Consider the following 20,131-nt stretch of genomic DNA (forward strand, 5'->3'; position numbering starts at 1 on the left):
AATTATTCCTCCTATGAGTGGCTTTCTGAGTAAACAGAATTAACTTAATTATTTAATTCATTTATTCAGGCATAATCTGAATCCTGGGAATAGAGCTATGTTAGGAAGACATGATATTGAATTAAGGAGTTTTTAGCATAGTAGGGTATGGAAGATTAAACCAAAGGCATAATAAATCCAAACTTGATAAGCATTACAAAAATATTCAAAACAATTCTTAGGAGGTCAGTGGCTCAGTTCTGACTGGGAGAATCATGGAAGAGTATGAGCAAGGAACGGGAGGTAAGACAATGCATAGCCTTGGGGCTTGACAGAATATCAGTGCCAACTGCAGACATGACAAGTGAGGAGGAATTTCTGGTTAAGAGGATATCCTTTCAGATATCCTTTTAGACATGTTAAGTTTGATTTTCTATGAAACATCCAGGGCTATCTCTGTAGCATGCAGTTATAAGAGCAAAGCCAAAGCTCAAGAAAGAGATTAGAAGATATGTAAATATGATGGTCAACTGCATTGACACATCGAAGTTTTCGAGACCATTGGCTTATGAAAGATGACAGTATTAAGATTCATAAGAAGATAGTATAGAGGTAGCCAAGGAAATAGAGAGCAATAAGCAAACAGACAAAACAAAACAAAAACACCAAAACCTTGGGAATATTTGAAGAGAATAAGACAAAAATCAGGATGCAGGGTGTGAGAATACAGTATGGTGAAAGTCCACAAAAGGTGTGGAAAACGTGTAGAAAGGAAAGGATTTGTCACCCTATCAGCTGGAGTATAAGAACGAAGAAAAGACACTTGATTACATTTTAGATATCAGATTTGCTGAACTACAGGGGAAAGAAGATTGTATGGGGCTACAGGCTAAGTAAAGGAGCAAGCATACATTGTCATTTCAATGAAGAGAGAAAAATGTAGTAGACTGGTGTGAGTAGCAGAAATTGGAAGTCCACAGAGTTTTGTAATTATCAATTGAAGATACAGAATTACATTCTTAGGTTTAAAAATTCTGATTTCTTTCCTGGCTGCAGCGGATGCATATGGTGCTGCTCGACTTTTTGTATGACTTGTGCCATTCTAGCATGGTTATCATTATTGTGTGTGTGTGTGTGTGTGTGTGTGTGTGTGTGTGTGTGTGTAAAGCTTACATGATCTCATAAAATGACATGTTTTCAGGATGACCACAACAGATCTTAGAGCCCGGCCAACGTACTAGCTAGTGGACTGCAAAGGGAGGCAAGGTCTCCATGTGTGTGGAACATACAAAATTGTAATGACCTTAACTGGCCAAGAGTTGACAGCATCCCTGCTCTACTTTATAGAAGATATATCACTTATTTATTTCTAAGGATTTCTTTAATGAATACAAAAATTTGTTTTTCCCTTCATTTGTTTGAGGTGCAGTTTTGATGTTAAGAATTCCAGATTTTGTTTTCAATGAGAATCCAAGAAATTATTTTTATTCCACCCAGAAAGAGATGATCTGGGTTAAGACATCTATACAAGCTGGGTGCAAAACTCACATTCACTGAAGATACGGAAGGGCAGAAAAAGGAAGAAAAACCGTTCTGTCAGATTTTCTTGATTTTGCTCATAGAGCATTCAAGGATTTAACTAAAATCAATTAAAAATTTTCTCCGGGGCTTCAGGCACCTGCGAAAATCATGGAAGTCTTTAGAACTTTGGTGAAAGATTTTTTAAAAGCTCAGAAAATGGCTGTATTAAGTCATCTCATCCTCTCTGCAACCTGAAAGCAGCTTCCTTCGCTCTTTGAAGCTTCCATCAGGCACCCTGCCAGGTGCACCAAAGACCTCATTCCTCGGGCTGAGATCTTCTCTTATTGTGTTTGCGCTTCAGGGCATGTTTCAAAACTGATAGATCAAATTCTTGGTTCAGCCAGTCTTTAAAAAACAGGCAATTTATAAATGAGCTGTTTTAGCCCTGAGAAAGAAGTATTTGTTGGATCATTACTTATGGAATGTTCTGATCTTTAATTCCCTGCATACCATATTTTGTACAGTTCCTGAATCCTGAATTAGCAGCTAGATTTCAGAGAGAAGAAAAGAGAATTAGCTATTAGTTACAAATGTTTGCTTTTATTTTTTCAGTCCATCAAAGAAAATATTGGAGACCTTTAAAAATCCATTTTAGAGAAAAGGCTTTCAAAAGTTTAAATTTGAAAATCCGTGCTGTAATTGTGCATCATATAAATTCTGACAGTCCCCCATTGTGTGTGACTTGAGGGGAACAAAGGCCATGATAGAAAATATTCTTTGCCTTTTTTCCTTCCTTTTTCTTTTCAGTGTAAGAAAAAGAAGGTTCTGGGAATGTGTCTAAAGGTTAAAAATATTCATAAACTTAAAAATCAAGGGAAATAAAACGAACCTTGAAGAGAACTCTCATATTTTGTTTGAAATATCTTTAAAATAGAAAAACAAACAAGAACTATTTATTTTTTCTTTAAAAGCAATGAAATGAGATGGAAACACCTTGGACCATTTATGGGAAGAAATAGGTGGTTCAAGGGCTAAATCCTTCTGGGTTTTGCTAACCCCCTTGAATTTTAGATTCCAGGATTGCTTTGAAACTCTGGTTGCTTTGCCTAATACAAGTGCAGTGAGAACCAGAGGTCTCTCTGCTTCAGGAGACCGGTGTGTTCCAATTTTTTTTTCAAGAATGTTTTACTGTAATATTATCTATGACTGTGAAAATCTTTTATTTTTACATAGGGACAGAATTTCTAACCTAGTTTAGAGCTTCAAGAATAATTGTTATAATAGATTCCATAGTATCATTCAGAGCATTCATTTTTGCTTTAACTTTGAAACCGTGCTATTATTGCAATTGAATTGCTCCTGTCACTTTTGAGCAGTAACTTTACAATATTCAGCTGGGAGTCATCTCTCAGCAAATAAGCATGTATTGTGAGGCAGGGCCTCGCGAGCACAACGGTGAATTATTCAAACATAAATATATTTTTTAAATGTTTATTTATTTATTTTGAGAGAGAGAGTGAGCAAGAGAGAGAAAGCTGGGGAGGGGCAGAGAGAGAGAATCCCAAGCAGGCTCTGTGCTGTCAGCACAGAGCCCCATGCAGGGCTCTATCCTGGGAACCGTGAGATCACAACCTGAGCTGGAATCAAGAGCCTGACACTAAACCGACTGAGCCACCCTGGCTCATCCTCAAGCCCAAATTTTTTTTTTAATTTTTAAAAATTTTTTAAATGTTTGTTTATTTTTGAGAGAGCAAGAGAGACAAAGTCTAAGTGGGGAAGTGGCAGAAAGAGAGGGAGACACAGAATCCGAAGCAGGCTCCAGGCTCTGTGCTGTAAGCACAGGGCCCAACGCAGGGCTCGAACTCAGGAACAGTGAGATCATGACCTGAGCTGAAGTCAGACCCTTAACCGACCGAGCCACCCAGGTGCCCCTTTTTAAAATTTCTTTCAATGTTTATTTATTTTTGAAAGAGAGAGAGACAGTGCAGAAGCGGGGAAGGGGTAGAGGGAGAGGGAGACACAGAATCTAAAGCAGGCTCCAGGCTCTGAGCTGTCAGCCCAGAGCCCCACGCGAGGCTTGAACCCACACACTGTGGTATCATGACTTGAGCTGAAGTCGAATGTTTGACTGAGCCACCCAAGCTCCCCCAAAGCCCAGATATATTTAAGAAAAACCAAAACCATTTTTTTTTCCACATGCATCAACATTTTTGGAAGGAATCCTTTAGAGACTCTATCATTACTTGCTCATCTACATCCCCATCAACTTCTCATGAGTATTCGTACCTAAGATCCTTCAACCATTGGAGCTTCCAGAACTTTGAACTGAGACATGATATTTTTATTCCAGTCTGGGAGCTTAGTCATGAATATGATTTGGGGAATTCATCTAAGATTAGTTATAAAGTTTTAAGATTCTAAATAAATTCCTGACCCCTAAACAGCACAGGTTTTCTTGGCAACAAGTCTAATAAAAGAAAGTAAATTAAAGCAGAAAGAGGACATTTACATGCCTTTAATGTTTAGTTTCTCTCTTGGTAATATTGAGACACTTGGGCCAGCACATTTCCAGTAACATTTTAAAAGAAAAAAAGTGTTTTTTCTCACTTTTACACTTTTTTTTAATGTTATAGCATCTTTTGCCTTTCCGATATTTATACTTTTTCATAGAATCTTTCAATTGATTTTGTTCATTAGATTCCGTCTTTGACTTTTAAACAATTTGCACGCGATTTAAGTTTATTGAGAAAGTTTCCAGTGCTTGCTTAATTAAATACATCAATTGTGTTGCCCATAGTTTCTGAAACTATTTAAATGTCTTTATTATCTAAATTCCAGATTTGGATATCAACACTTGAGTGAACAAAGTAAAAGTTTCATAAATTCAACAAGAATTTACCGAATCACTACTATGTTCAGGGTTTTTTATTTAATGCCAGAAGCACAAATAGAAAAATAGTTACATAAGAACTTCTGTGTAGTTAGGACATTGTGTCTGAAAAACAGTTGGAATAAACTAACTGCCATTATGTAAGGGTTTTCAATGGTTGAGAGGATTAGAAAAGACAAATCTGAAGGAGGTGAAATTTGAACTGGTGGTCTTTGGGGATAAGTAGAATTGACATGATGTCAAGGAGGGAGAAAGAGGTAGCAGGATTCCTGAGAATGGATGAAGCGTGAGTAATGTCTCAAAAGAAGAAAATGATAGGGACATATTTGCAGCTTCGCATAGCTGGATTATTGAATATTCATAGGGGCCAAGTGGGATATAAAGCAGGGAAAGGAGGTAGAGGCCACCTTGTTGAGGACTTTAATATTTGATTACATGGACCCAAAGAGAAAATTGAGTGTCCTTAAAATGAGACCTGGTAACTTAAAAAAAAATAATAATTGGACTTTGGCATTTTCGGTGGATTAGAGCTGGAAGACCTGTAGGCAAGAAAGCAATTTATGAGGATTTGCAATAAACACTGTGGTTTAAGTGGGAGTGAAAGGCATTATGGACACGGACTTTACAGGCTTTTCATTTGTGTGAATATGACCCTAAATGTCATAAATGATCAAAGTTCTATGCCTGGGTACATGGGCAAATAGAGGCATCTTTGAAAGAAATAGACAGGTCAGAAGAAGGAGTTAGCTCTGAGGGAGAAAGGACAGTTTTCTTTGCTCATACTAGCTTTATGGTTGCAGGGGAGGCATCCAACAGATGATGTCTAACACTGTTGTAACCACAGGCCCTGGGCTTGCGAAAGAGGACACTGGGACTGGGCATATGCATGAGGGAGTCATTTCCTTAGACGAGATTGTTCATCTACCCATGAACACAGATGAGGAAGCTGACAGAGTATTGAGGGGAAGACATGCCTATTCAGAGAGCAAACCTTGAGAAATAAGTTTACACGGGGGTGGGGAGAAATAAAGTGGAATTGCAGAGCAATCAAAAAAGAGGTAAGAAGATGTTATGAGAGGAAAAAAATGAGTCTGTCACACAGGCGCAAAATGAATCCGTACACAGAAGAAAGATGAAAAGAACTGGGAAAAGCTCTTTGGCCTTGGAGATGAGAAGGCCACGGGCACCTTAGTAAGAAGAGTTTCAGTAGATAAGCAGAAGAGAAGAGAGACCACAGGAAGAGAATGGAAAGAGTCGGTGTTGTGGTGCCAGCAGTATTTGATGTGGATACGTTGCAAGAGATTGGACTACTGAGAACAAAAGACGCTAAGTGGCAGCTTGAAGGAACAGCAGAGTTGAAGGATTGTAAAGACGCATCCATCAAATGAGGATACCTCTGCCCATGGGAAGACAGTAGTAAAGAACACCACAGAGTTAGAAGATGTGAGAAAGAGTACAACTGAATAGCAAAGTACTTAAAGAGGGAGAGATCTAGAGTGGAGGTAGCTGAACTGTATATCAAAGCATTTTTTCTTTTTCAGAAAAAGAAGTGGCTGTGAAGAGTCGTGTGTGTGTGTGTGTGTGTGTGTGTGTGTGTGTGTGTGTGTATTAATGGGTATTTTTTCTTCTCCAGTTGATGGCCCAATACAGGAGATCTCAATCTCAGTAAAATAGGGCATATGGTCCTGCTGAGATTGATAAGACCTGGATGAGGTTAAGGATTTGTTTGAAAGGTTTTCAAGGGTGTTATAAGAAGCATCGATCTAGGACTAAACTGAAGATATAAGATAAGCAAATAATTTTTGTTAATGTTAAAAAATATATAGTTCTCTTCAACTTCTTAACTGACAAGATTCTATATTCCTGAATTGTCCTTGAACTAAGTGGAACTTCTTGACTTCAATCATTATTAATTTCCTGCTTAATTGTGGTTACAGACTTCTGACTATGCTCAAAATAGAAATAATCAAGTAATTTTTTCTTTATTGAAAAGATTAATTTTACCTTAAATAAAATTTCTGTTTTTTTGTTTTGTTTTGTTTTGTTTTTGTTTTGTTTTGTTTTGTATTTTTGTTTGGTAACTGTGGCCAAGATTTCAAACGTATTTTTTTTTAATTTTTTTAATGTTTATTTTTGAGAGAGAGAGTACAAGCAGGGGAGGGGAAGAGAGAGAGGGAGACACAGAATCCAAAGCAGGCTCCAGGCTCTGAGCTGTCAGCACAGAGCCCATCATGAGGCTTGAACTCACAAGCTGTGAGATCATGACCTGAGCTGAAGTCGGATGCTTACCTGACTCAGCCACCCAGGCATCCCATTCAAAACTAATTTTCATTTCAGTTTATTCTGCAGATATGCTCTTTTTGTACTTATTTAATTCTTTGAATGGAAGAAGTCACATATTAGCAATATTAAAGCAATTAGTATGATTATCCATTTAAATATGTTGTCTATGTATATATATATATCCATATACTATACAACTTTACACATGTAAAACCTTATAATATACCATAACTATCAATTTAAGTTGTATATACTCAGTATGATTATTTTTTCTTTGAAAATCAGTTAACTGCTATGATTGAAACTGTCATGATTTATCAGATACTTGTAAGGAAATGCTATTAGATGTGTCAGATTTTACTAAGAAACTTTATTAATTTTACTAAGAAGGTTTTCTAATTTGGACATCTGGAATTGCTACACACACACACACACACACACACAGTGTCTTAAAATTTGCTAAGAAAGCATATTAAATCAGACCTAAAAATAATTTTATTTCTTGACATTTGAGTTGCAAATGTTTTGTCACTCTTGCACTTTTCAAAGACAACATTCAAACTTGAACATAATGACCAACTGAGCCCTCATATAAAGGGTCAAAACAACCAATTTTTGTTAGTGCTTAAAAATATCCCGTTCTCTCCAACATCTTAACAGACAATATTCTATATTTCTCGGTCGTCCTTGTATCTAGGTGGAACAATGTGATAGAATTCTGGCACATTTTACAAGGGGAAAAATGACATACTCCTATGTTTCCAGGCACAGCCATAAAACATCCTGCGTCCAATGTGTCATAGAGACCAGACTCCTGTCTCTACCCACACCATGATGAGAAACGGCGATTCACACACTCACATCTGGCAAAAAAAGTTGCGAGGTCTCTGAATATCTGTTTCAGTGGGAATCCTATCTTTCTTTAGCACTTGCAACATTGGCACACATGAAATGCACGACATCATGGGCAGGGCTGTGCCACTTTCCTGCCTTGTCCTTGTAGAAACTAAGAGCTAGGTGTGAAACCTGTCCCCACATTCTATAATTTCAGGTCCAGAGCACATGCTGCACTCCCAACTTTCCACCTTCATTCACGATGGCTCCTCATGTGTACAATACCCTGATTTCTCCTGAGTGTCTGCATCCTACATGTCCTCCAGACCTGATTCACATCCTTCCTCCACTCACCCCCTCCCTGACCTACCCCTTCTCTGAGCCTCTCTATAGCACCATTTCATCACCCCACTCTGACCATTCCTTCCTCCCATCCCTTTATTTTATTTCCTCCACCGCTACCCCGTGACAACTGCTTTGGCTTTCTTGTAGTTCTTCATACCCAGCAGACACATTCAAACCTCTAGGGGCTACTCCCTTGATTATTTCCTCTGTCTGAGATTATGACCATCTGACTTAGCTCCTTCAAATACTTCCCTGGCCTCTCTGCCTAAAATGTTAACTCACCGCTCTCGCCCTTGGAATCCCCATCTGCTTCTCTGCACATAGAAATTATTATTCACCATACTTATCACCATCAGATGTACCAAAGGTTTTACATATTTACAATTGTCTGTCTCTGCTCAGTGGAAGGTAAGGTCCATGCGGTCAAGGATTTTTGTCTTTCTATTCATTTCTCTGTAAGGGCCTGGTGCACAGTAGGTGCTCAAAAAAGAAATATATATTCTATGTATATATAATATGTACAGAATATATATATTAAATATGTATTAAATATACGCACCATATATACCATATATATACACACACACACCATATATACCATATATATGTGTATATATGTATATATATATGTATATATGTATATATATGAATATATAAATATTTATTTTGAGACAGAGGAAAAAAAAACATGAGTGGGGGAGGGAAAGAGAGGGGGGGAAGGAAGAGAGAGAGGGAGAGAGAGAATCCCAAGCAGGCTCTGCACTGTCAGTACAGAGCCCAACACAGGGCTTGATACTCCAAACTGTGAGATCATGACCTAAGCTGAAATTAACAGTCAGACGCTTAACTGACTGAGCCATCTAGGGGCCCTTCAAAAAATATTTTTGAATGAATGAATGAGTGAACTCCTGCATTTTACGCAGAATCTAGCTAAGATTTTCTTTCTCTTTCTTTCTTTCTTTCTTTCTTCTTTCTTTCTTCTTTCTTTCTTTCTTTCTTTCTTTCTTTCTTTCTTTCTTTCTTTCTTTCTTTCTTTCTTTCTTTCTTTCTTTCTTTCTTTCTCCCTTTCTCTCTTTCTTCCTTTTTTTGTTATGGTATGTTCTCTCTTCAGTCAGCTAGGCTTAAAAGCAAAGGTCTCTTAAGATGTTGGAGATGGACAGACACCAAATATCTGAAACACTTCTTGAGGGGAGAGCTACCTAAGAGAGACATTGGATTAAGGTCATTAACTTTGGATTTTATGTTAATAAGAAATAAACGTTTAACAAGCTAAGCCCCTGTAATCTTAGGGTGGCTTATTAGAGCAGCTATCATTACTGACCCTAATACAAAATATCTCAGTACATTAATTCAGCGTCTCACAAAAAAAGAACTTTGTACATCAGTTTGCTTTTTCTTCTAAACTGAACACTCTTAATAATGTTTACCCCTAAATGAACCTGAGAATTATGGGAAAGCAAAGTTAAACATGTTTCTTTACTGTATGGCTTCAATGTCACTGTGAATATTTAAGAAGGAAATATATCAACATTCCTGATCATATTTGTCCAACAAACACTTTGATAAAATTACCTTTATTAACATCTACTTGACAACAGTCCCCCAAAAAAGTCTGTACCAAAAAAAATGGCAATAAATGAATTTTACTACATAAGATTATCAAAAGACTATTTATAATGGGGCATAATTTTTAATTATACTGAAATACACCTTTTTGATGTTACTGTAGAAATAATAAAAATTCTACTGAAAACATTTCTATTTTGCCTATAAATGATGCATTATACTCAATATGGAAAGTTCCCTTTAAATAAATTGTATACAGTGCAGATCAATGATACAGCCTACATATAAATTAATAATAATAAGACACGAAGAACAAGCTATGATCTAAAAGTGGAATAAACAGTCAGACAGCATCCATGCAATGACCATTCACAGTTTTATGTTCCCTGCATTATTCAAAACATTGGCAATGTTGTTTTAAATAATTTTCTTAGTGACTATATAGAGAAATAGATTAAAAGATAATGCAACCACATTTTTTTTTTTTTTTTACTTCTGTGAACTTCCTGAACTCTTCTTTGGACAGCAAGAGTAATACCATTTTGCATTTAATTCTGTGCCTCTGAATATAACCCACTGACACATTCTAGCATGTTAGTAAGAAAAAAGAAAAAAAAATTCCTCAGACCATTAAAAGGTATAATTCTCAGGGCACCTGGGTGGCTCAGTCAGTTAAGCACCGACTTCAGCTCAGGTCATGATCTCACAGTTAGAGCCCTGCATCAGGCTCTGTGCTGACGGCTCAGAGCCTGGAGCCTGCTTCGGATCCTGTGTCTCCCTCTCTCTCTGACTCTGCTTGTGCTCTATTTCTCTCTCAAAAATAAATAAACATAAAAAAGTAAAATAAATAAATAAACAAAAGGTGTAATTCTCCCCATGCCATTTACAAGCCAGATGGAGCTTTAAATGGAAACAGTTAAGAAATATGCAAATTCGTTTCACGTCTTCTTGTCGACTGACTCTCATTTAGAGATCAACAACAAAATACATACCTTGTAAACTTCTTTCAGTGGGATAGTTCCTCAGTTAACATTTAGGAGAAAAAATTTCTTTTAGCTTAAAAGTAATCTTCTTGACTTTTTTAAAATTACTATTTATTTAGTTTTGAGAGTGAGAGAAACAGAGCGTGAATGGGGAGGGGCAGAGAGAGAGAGAGAAGGAGACACAGAATCCAAAGTAGGTTCCAGGCTCTGAGCTGTCAGCACAGAGCCTGACGGTTGGGGGTGCGGGGAGGGTAGAGTGCTTGAACTCAAGAGCATGAAATCATGACCTGAGCTAAAGTTGGAAGCTCATGGACTGAGTCACCCAGGCTCTCCCCTTCTGGGCCTTTTTTGTGAAGTTTTTTCAAGTCTAATATCCTAATATCTTTGAATGCATTAGTTAAAACTAATTCATAATTTAAACTGAAAATCCTGAAAGGAAACACTTTCTAAATTTTGCAGTATTTTGCAGTGAGGAAAGAGAGGAAGATATGGCAGGAGTGAAGGAAAGAGAAACTGTAAAAATACTAAGGGCAGCTAACTTGTGCATAAATGATTATTGTATCAAATAATAATAACTTGAATTTTAATAAAAAGTTATACAGCCTTTCAAATTATAGTAAGGTGCTCTGGTAGATATTGCAAAGAACACTGCTACAGGATGTACCTGAAAGACAAGGTCAGTACAGAGTCTTATTATAATCAATGCTATTGTTTGTAGCTCAGCTTGATTGAAAAGTTGATGATGAGATACCATCATCATTTACACATTACACTTCAAAGATACACATCTTCCACATAGTTTGCTTTTTAAAAAGTTACATTGCATTTTAAATACTGAAGCCATTTTAAATATGAGACACCCTAGTCTCACTCAATCATAGGGGTACTGTAAACTGTTGTAAATACCAAAGTTAACATCCAAATACTTTGTTTTTCAGGCTGTGTCAGAAACACTTCCTTTGAAACCAAAACGTTGCACTGGAAAGGTAACAGGTACAAGTCAGGTAATAGAAATATTCTAAACGTTGTTAATGGAGGATTTTAGTAGCGTTCATTCCATCTAGAAATTACAATTTAGTTAAAAAACATGGCAAACAGTTTTATGATTAAGAAAGTTGCTAACTTAAGTCTTACCAGGTAATAAAGTCAGAGTGTATTGAGAGAGTGCTCAGGGTCCTAGTTAGGAATCTCTGTAATGTTTCAACAATGGTGGGAGGAACTTCTTCAAAACCTGCAGATTTCCACCATAGGGAGAACTGCCTGCCAAAGTAGCTTATTTCTTCCTTTTGTTCAACCTAAGTTTGCCTTAATTTTATACCATGCAATAATTTCAATTTTGACTTTAGGAACACTTGAGAGGAAATCTGATTCACCTTTCGTATGCAGCTTTTAGTGTGTCTGAAGACATTCTCCCCTGTGTCATTGAAGTCTTCTGTTCTGTCGGTTCAGTAGCTCCTGTCTTTGAACCTATTCCTCTTACAACATTGTCTCATTTGTCCCACTACACCAGCCATGCTCCTACATCTCTCCTGTTTGCAAGGCATTTTTCAAGTGGAAGTTTCTAGAAGTTGATGCAAAACTCCAAGTGTGGTTTAACCCAGGCAAAGTTTTATTTAGTGGTCTCTGGAAACTGCTACAGGCATAGCACTGTATATCTTGGTAAGTATATTAAATAGAGGAACTCTGAGGTGTTGATCACCTTAAACATGTACTGTGAAACCATGTCTTTATCTTCTAATACTTATGAAATTGAACTGTTGACTTGGAATGCAAAATATTATATCTATTAAATTCCAATTACATAGAATTAGCTAATTGTATCAGACTGTTGAGTATTTTTGCTCTATCTCTATTAATAAAAGGGTCATCAAACTTTAGCCTATGAGCCAAATCCAGGTCAGTGCCTTTTCTGTAGATAATGTTTCACTGTAAGAGAACCATGTTGCTGTCATTGTTGTTGTTCTCCGCCTCCCCGTCCCTTCTCCTCTGCTTCTCCTCCTCCTCCTCCTCTTCCTCCCCTTCCTCTTACTTCTTCTTCTTCTTCTTCCTCTTCTTCCTCTCCTCTCCTTCCTCCTCTTCTTCTTCTTCTTCTTCAATGTTTCTATAGCTGTTTTTATGCTATAAGTGACACTCAGCAGAGTTAAATAGCTTTAACAAAGACCACTCTACAGCCCACAGAATGTAAACTATTTACTATCTTATTAGTTATAGAAAAAGTTTTATCAACCCTGAACTAGTACATCAGCTGTCCATTCTCTTTTCCTGAAGATTCAGTGAGACTACATCTATGTCCTCATGAAGACTGTGGATTAAAAAGTTGGACTGAGTAGGAATATCAGAGGCAAAAATCCAACTGAACACAATACATGATCATTATTTTTGTTAATTAATTTAATCTGATGTGTTCCCAAGTAAGTAAACTGTCAGTTAGCCCATGTTTCTTGCTCTCATGATGAAATGTTTTGCTGAAATTCAGATATTTTCTCTCTGCTGCATTCCTGGGTATATCAGCTCAGTAACACTCTAAAACTGGAAATGGATTAACTGAAATGACTTTTTAAGAGCCCACGCTTGCTCTTAGAGATCATTATTTTTCTCCCTAAGTGCCAGCACCAACTCTTTTTTTCCCTCAAATGTATTTCTCAGAAAACTAACCCTTGTAAGACTTTGAATAAAGGCTTCCAAAGTCAAATAATTTGATGAAATAATGTATTCTATACATTTTCTTTGGAGTATCAATATCCATTAGCATGTTAAAGGGTATGGGAAATTCTACAATAAACATATTTGGTTAAAAGGAATCAACACATTCCTTGCTTGCATTGTTTAGCCACAGCACACACTTTTCTTATAATGTTTTTTTTTTTTTTTAATCCAGAAACTTTGGTGGAAGAAACTTCAGAAAAATTTATAAATTCCTTTGAGGAAGAATGTAAACTTGGTTAGCTTCAGATGTTGAAAAGCTATTTCTTGAGGGCATTAGAAGTGGGATGGAAATAAGCAGAAATAGTTTGGAGCATGAAAATATCTAAGAACTTTAAAGATAACAATATGATTCTATTTTAAGAATGAACGTTGATTTCACTGTTTTACCTGAATTTACCAGGCTGAAATGATATTTGTTGCATGGATGTAAGGGTTAATAATAACCTCAGTTTTATAAGAGCAGTTATTAATTATCTTAAAAAAAACAATAGTCATGAACGAAAGGAGTAAACCATATCAGAAATGTGAAAACCTTCTATGAGGACTGTAGTTATTTTTCACTTATTTGTAAACCACTCATGACATTGCAAATAGTAGGTACTCATGTAATTGTTGTTGAATAAATTTGCAAATAAACAAAAGCAGAAATCGTATAATAGTGTGGTTCTACCTACTTTCCGTGGAATAGAGATTATTTCTGGAAGGCAGAAAAACTTCACTATTTTTAATGGGTTTTTCTATCAAAGCATATCAGTGAACACCAGGTATCCCCAAATAAAACATGAAAGAAATGTGAGATTCGCCATTCTCTAAAAGATAAGAAAAGTAAATGAAACAAAAGAAAAACTTCACCTTTGATTCAATCAAAGCAGTCATACTCACTGTTTCTATATTCATAGCCATGGAGGCTGAGCTTGAGGATGGGTTACCATCAAGCCGTCTGATTCCTTAGTTTGAAATTTAGAACACACAGGGGCACCTAGGTGGCTCAGTCGGGTAGGCGGCTGACTTCGGCTCAGGTCATGATATCGCGGTCAATGAGTCGAGCCCCATGTCAGGCTCTGTGCTGACTGCTCAGAGCCTGGAACCTACTTCCGATTCTGTGTTTCCCCCCCTCTCTGCCCCTCCCCCGCTCATGCTCTGTTTCTCTCTCACGCTCTCAAAGATAAGCAATCATTAAAAAACTTTTTAAAAATTAGGATACACACATAAATGCAGTGACATAAATGTGCAAACATCTTAGATAAGGACCTGTAGACTCCCCTCTAAAAATTCTTTGGGAAATGTAATTTTAGTACTTCTTTTTTAAACACTTGAGTGTACTATTTAATTTTTTTTTTACATTTATTTATTTATTTATTTATTTATTTATTTGGAGACACAGAGCACAAGTGGAGGAGGGGCAGAGAGAGAGAGAGAATGAGACACAGAATCTGAAGCAGGCTCCAGGCTTTGAGCTGTCAGCACAGAGCCTAAAGCGGGGCTAGAACTCACAAACCATGAGATCATGACCTGAGCTGAAATCGGGTGCTTAACCGACTGAGCCACCCATGTGCCCCTTGAGTGCACTATTCTAAAATGCATATTTAAACGTAATATTTTAAAATATTTTTTGATCGCAGTTATATCATTTAGGAAACCACAGTCCTAGGAAAAATCACTGTGTGATTCTTCTAGAGAAAATTCCAATATTTTAACTCTCAATGACACTAACTTTTCAAACCACCTATATACATTTGAGTGTCATATTTTGGGGGAATATATTTACTTATTTACTTGAATCTGAATTATTTAGTGGGGGGTGTATATATACTTAGGGGTTTTTGTTTGTTTTCATTTCAGAAACTGGATGTCATAGACAGTGCTAAAAGAAGGCCACCCCTTCTGACTGGCTGTGACATCTGACACTCCACTAACCATTAGAGTTAATTTGACAAAGTTGCTTGGTTAAATCAAAATGCATGTGGTTTATATTACATGATCCTGCTATGACCACTTATTCTCTAAAAAAAAAATGTAGGTTTCTTGGTAACCCCATTTTGGAGGAAGAATTATTAGATAACTATTATTTAGTTTTTATAGTTATATATCATAATATTTCCCTCTCATAGTATTGGGTCTTGTCATTTTCTACAGAAAGGTTTTTTTTATTCATCTTAAATTTTATGTCAATTATATCTCAATAATAAATTACTTTGAAATTCATCTTGTCATATTGACAGATTTCCAATCAATTGGTTAAAACACATTATGCTATTAACTGTTTGTATGCTGGCTTCTCTACTTGATTATAATCTCCTTCAGCTCAAGACACCAGGCTTTATTTATCTCAGTATTTCCTATAGCATTTTGCAAATAGTAGTTTTTCAAACATATTTTTCAAGGATTCAGGAATGACACTTATACATAAAACCTCTTGTGGTAGAATGTATCATGCGATAGACAATCAATATTTCACTGGAAAAAGAGTCATGGCCCAGGAATGTAAAGATTTGTCTTCAATTACATCAGCATTGTGGTGCATGTACGTCCGCTGAGGGGCATCTGGGAGCATGTGCCCTGAAACCCCGCTGCGGTTCACATCTTATTGCCTCCTCGTATCTTCTGTGTGAGCTTTGGCAAGTCATTAAACATACCTGACCGAAATACCCTGATCTGTAAAATAACACCCCGGGGTTTTGAGTGAATTAAAGGATCAAAAAGGCCAGTGAATGTTAGAATAACTCACTTTTTCAAAAAGCTATTATTAGCCTTTACGTGCAATTTTTAAATTTTTAATCAGGATGGTACACTAGAAGATTGAACGCTTAGCACCTTTACTGACCACATTTTTGGCAAGTGTTAGGATTCCTTCCAAATCCCAGCTGCCAGTGGCATCAGTTTTTCATGTTATGGATTCAACCTACCATTGAGAAGTGTCAGCAGGAAGACTTTCTTTTTATTTTCTTTATCCTTATTGCTTTAATCATCAGACTTTTGATATTGTTCCTTTTCATCTACTCTGCATATCTTATAACAGGCATACATTTACCCACATCCCAGAATATACACATAGCAATATTTTGTTATGTGTGTTACAGACATGGTCAAAGACTATTTTCCACTCCATTCTTAACCTCCTCTTTTCAGTCTGTCTTAAGTCAGTGCATGCTCTTCCATTTTGATTTCTGTGTGTGTTCCATAAGAAATAATTGGCATTGTTTGACTGTGATTTTTTTTTTTAGTTACATAAATGAATCAAAACTATGTATATCTTCCATGTGCTTGCTGTTTTCCCCTCTCAATTTATGTCTTAGAGATTTCCCTATGGGTTCCATAGCTATTAGTACTCATGTTAGGACCTACATGGATGGAGAATCCAGTGAAGCTGTGACCATTGACATTGGTTGATGCCCATGTCACTATTAGAGCCAATATTATATCATTTAACTGCTTTTTAATATTTCATGTTATTAATAAATCTCATTTTATATAATTTTTAAATTTATTTATGGGTTACTAGGTTGTTTACAGTTTTATACTTTTACTAGGAATATTATAATAAAATAATTGTCCCTGGTACACACATATGAAAGTACATACCTGATATTCAGGTATGTACTTAGTATTTAGTACATATCTAAATAGAATCTCTGGGCCATATACTATATACTTAAAACATTTTTCAAGATGGTGGTCTTATTCCTTATTATTTACATTCTTTTTGGTCTAGGTTACTTTCCTATATTTCCACACGGCTGAAACCAAGATCTGCTCCCAATCATTTTTGTATTCCCTATAGTATAGCGGATGGCACAGAAAAGTTTCATTCAGTTTTCTTTTTAACTTCTTAGGTGTCAGTGAAAAGAATTCAAGGGGCAAATGTGTTGCACAGAAAAAATTCTATCTATGCTTTTTCTGATCTCTAATAAAATTGATAATTTATTAGAATCATAAATATAGGTCAAAAAAATTGCACAAACAACCAAGTAGTATTAGTAGGCCTTGTGTTTTTTTTCACCGACAGAAGGCAAAGATATTTCCATATCACATTATAGCTATTGCTGATGTGTCAAAATATCTCATATTGACCACTACTTTAAAATTAGGGTAGTTAGTAGATCCATCCTGATATCTTATTATTTAATGCCTTTTTAAAGAAGCATGCATATTAGAACATCAAAATTTAAAAATAGTTTTGATTACTGTATTTCAATATATTTGAATTCTTTTATAATCTTCTGTGTTTTTATGCATTATCCTGATAAGGAGATTGTAGGATACATGGGAGGTTCATGGCACAAGAAAGGTTAAGAACTCCATTAAATGTTCGTTCTTAAACCTTCTCTTTGCTCTTTTCACTCCCTGACAGGCCTTACTGGAACCTCTTAATGTAATGAGAAATGTCAAGTCCTGAGAGACAATTTGTTAATTGAAAACGAAGCAATGCCACTTAGTTGTTAGCCTGATGTTCAACTGTGTGTTTTTGGTGACGCCCCGACCTCCCTGTGGATCACACTTCTTCATGTGTGAATAGCACTGTTGTAGAATTCAAAGAATCACACTATGGCTCTCAACTAGAAGTAGAAATAGAAGGAAAACTCAAAAGGATTTAGAAAGATGTATTGTTCAGTTTCCTTGGAAACAGCCCATTTAGGAAAATGGTTTCTCATCTTAATCTCTATTTCCCCACTTAATGTCCTTAACCTCTATTTCTGCTTATTCTGGGTGGATAAATCAAACTGCATCTGTGTTTCTAATCATAGTGATTCCATTTTACTTTTTTTAATTTATTTTTTACTGAATACATTTTTCATGTGACATTGTGTAAGTTTAAGGTATACAGAGTGTTCTTTTGATACCTTTATAAGACTGTAATATATTTACCATTGTAGCGACATCGATGGCATTACACGTAGTCACAGCACAGCGTCATTCTCTATATTCATTATGCTGTGTCTTAAATCTCTATGGCTTATTTACTACTCATTATAAGCAGCAATTCCATTTTAAAGAATACATTTCTCTCCCATTGACCTCAGGAGATATGTGGCCTTCTCACCCCAGGCCACTATGATTTCCACTGTTGATGTTTAAGACAGCCAAGACTGTCAGGTAACTTTGCTAGGAGACAGCATGTAGGAAACCGGCTCATCCTTTCAGCAATTCCGAAGCAGAAGGTTTTGTACTTTCCCTTTGAAAGTACTAAAGTTTAAACTTCGATAACTTGGCAAAGATTACACTTTGATAGTTTAGAAGACTTTATTCTGCAGTGGAGAACTTGTGGTTTGTGAGTTTGGAAACAGCAGAAAGCCGTTCCCATTATGCCCCTCATTTTGGGGTACTCATGTTCATTACTGTACTACTTTCTCCAATGTCTGTTTCACTGTTCATTCCATCGACAACCTTTCGCCATATGTATTGGGTCTGGGTTCTCCAGAGGAACAGAAGCAATAGGAAATTATATATATATATATATATATATATATATAATGTATATATAGAATGTATATATAGAATGTATATATAGAATGTATATATATGAATGTATATATAGAATGTATATATATATTATGTGTGTATATATATATATATGCCGATTCTTTGTGATTAATCATATTGTAAGTAATAACAAATCATATTACAACATAATATGATTATTTTATATAATAAATAATTATAATAAATTATGTTATATATGATTATGACATATCTTATTATATACAATAAATAAATCACCTTATAATAATATCATGCTTTATTATAAGGAATCAGCTCACGTCGTTATGGAGGCTGAGAAGTACCATGATATGCACTTGTAAGCTGGAAATCTAGGACAGCTGAAGGTGTAGCTCCAATCCAAGTCTGAATCCAAAGGCAGGAGATGACTGATGTCCCAGCTGAAAATGGTCAGAGAGAGGGAATTCTCCTTTACTGAGCCTTTGGTCCTATCAAGCCCTCAATAGAGTAGAGGAGGTGTATATTAGGAAGGGAAATCTACTTTATTCTAATCCAATTCAAATGTTAATCTCATTTAAAACTACACTCATAAATACATCTAGAATGTCTACTCACATATCTGAGCCCTCCACTCCTCTCCCGCTGGCCCAGCCAAGTTAACACATAAAATTAACCTTCACACCATTGATGATTATTATTCTTTTTATGTTACGTTCACTGTTAGCAAATAGTTCTGGGTCTTCAGTTTCTGAGAATGCTCAATAGTCCCTCCCCCACCCACTCTTTTTCTACTTTAAAGCCTAGAGATCATCTGATTTCCAGCACTTTAGCTCGAAGCCCACGCAAGTCAAGGGTGTTGAAACTTCATACAACAAAGGGGAAATATGGGTATTCTTCTAGCTCTCCATTAAGAATTCTGATACGTATTTTTCCACTCTTCCTTCCTTCAGGCTCTTATCACTAAATATTACACTTCTAACCCATCTCGGCCATCATTTACCAACTTCACTGTCCCCATTCATTTTTGGTTTCTAGCATATGTTCTTTTCCTTTCTCATAAGATTCACATCCATTTCAGTGACTTTAATGTATTTGTGTATGAGTTATTGTACTTCCAAATTTACTGTGCTTTTTGAGTCTAAGGGGCACCTGGGTGGCTCGGTTGGTTGAGGGTTCAAGTCCGGCTCAGGTCATGATCTTGTGGTTCATGAGTTTGAGCCCCACATCAGACTCTGTGCTGACAGCTCAGAGCCTGGAACTTGCTTCAGATTCTGTGTCTCCCTCTCTCTCTGCTCTTCCGTGGCTCATGTTCTGTCTGTCAAAGATGAATAAACATTAAAAAAATAAATAAATAAATAAAATTTTGTGCATAGTCAATCTTAACCCATACTTGTAGTAGATCCTGAAACTTGTTGATAGTTCAACTGATAATTTATGAAGTTTTAAACTCTAATACATCAATCTTTCAGAGTATTCTACTGTCATTCCAGATCTCCTGCCTTTACTCCTTTGACACCTGTTCTTTGTTTCCTATTTCCCTGGACCTTTCTCCACTGTCTCCCCTATCTTCAGTCCACTTTTCTCC

The sequence above is a fragment of the Felis catus genome, chromosome B1 (genome assembly GCF_018350175.1).
Source record: "Felis catus isolate Fca126 chromosome B1, F.catus_Fca126_mat1.0, whole genome shotgun sequence".
NCBI classification, from domain to species: Eukaryota; Metazoa; Chordata; class Mammalia; order Carnivora; family Felidae; genus Felis; species Felis catus.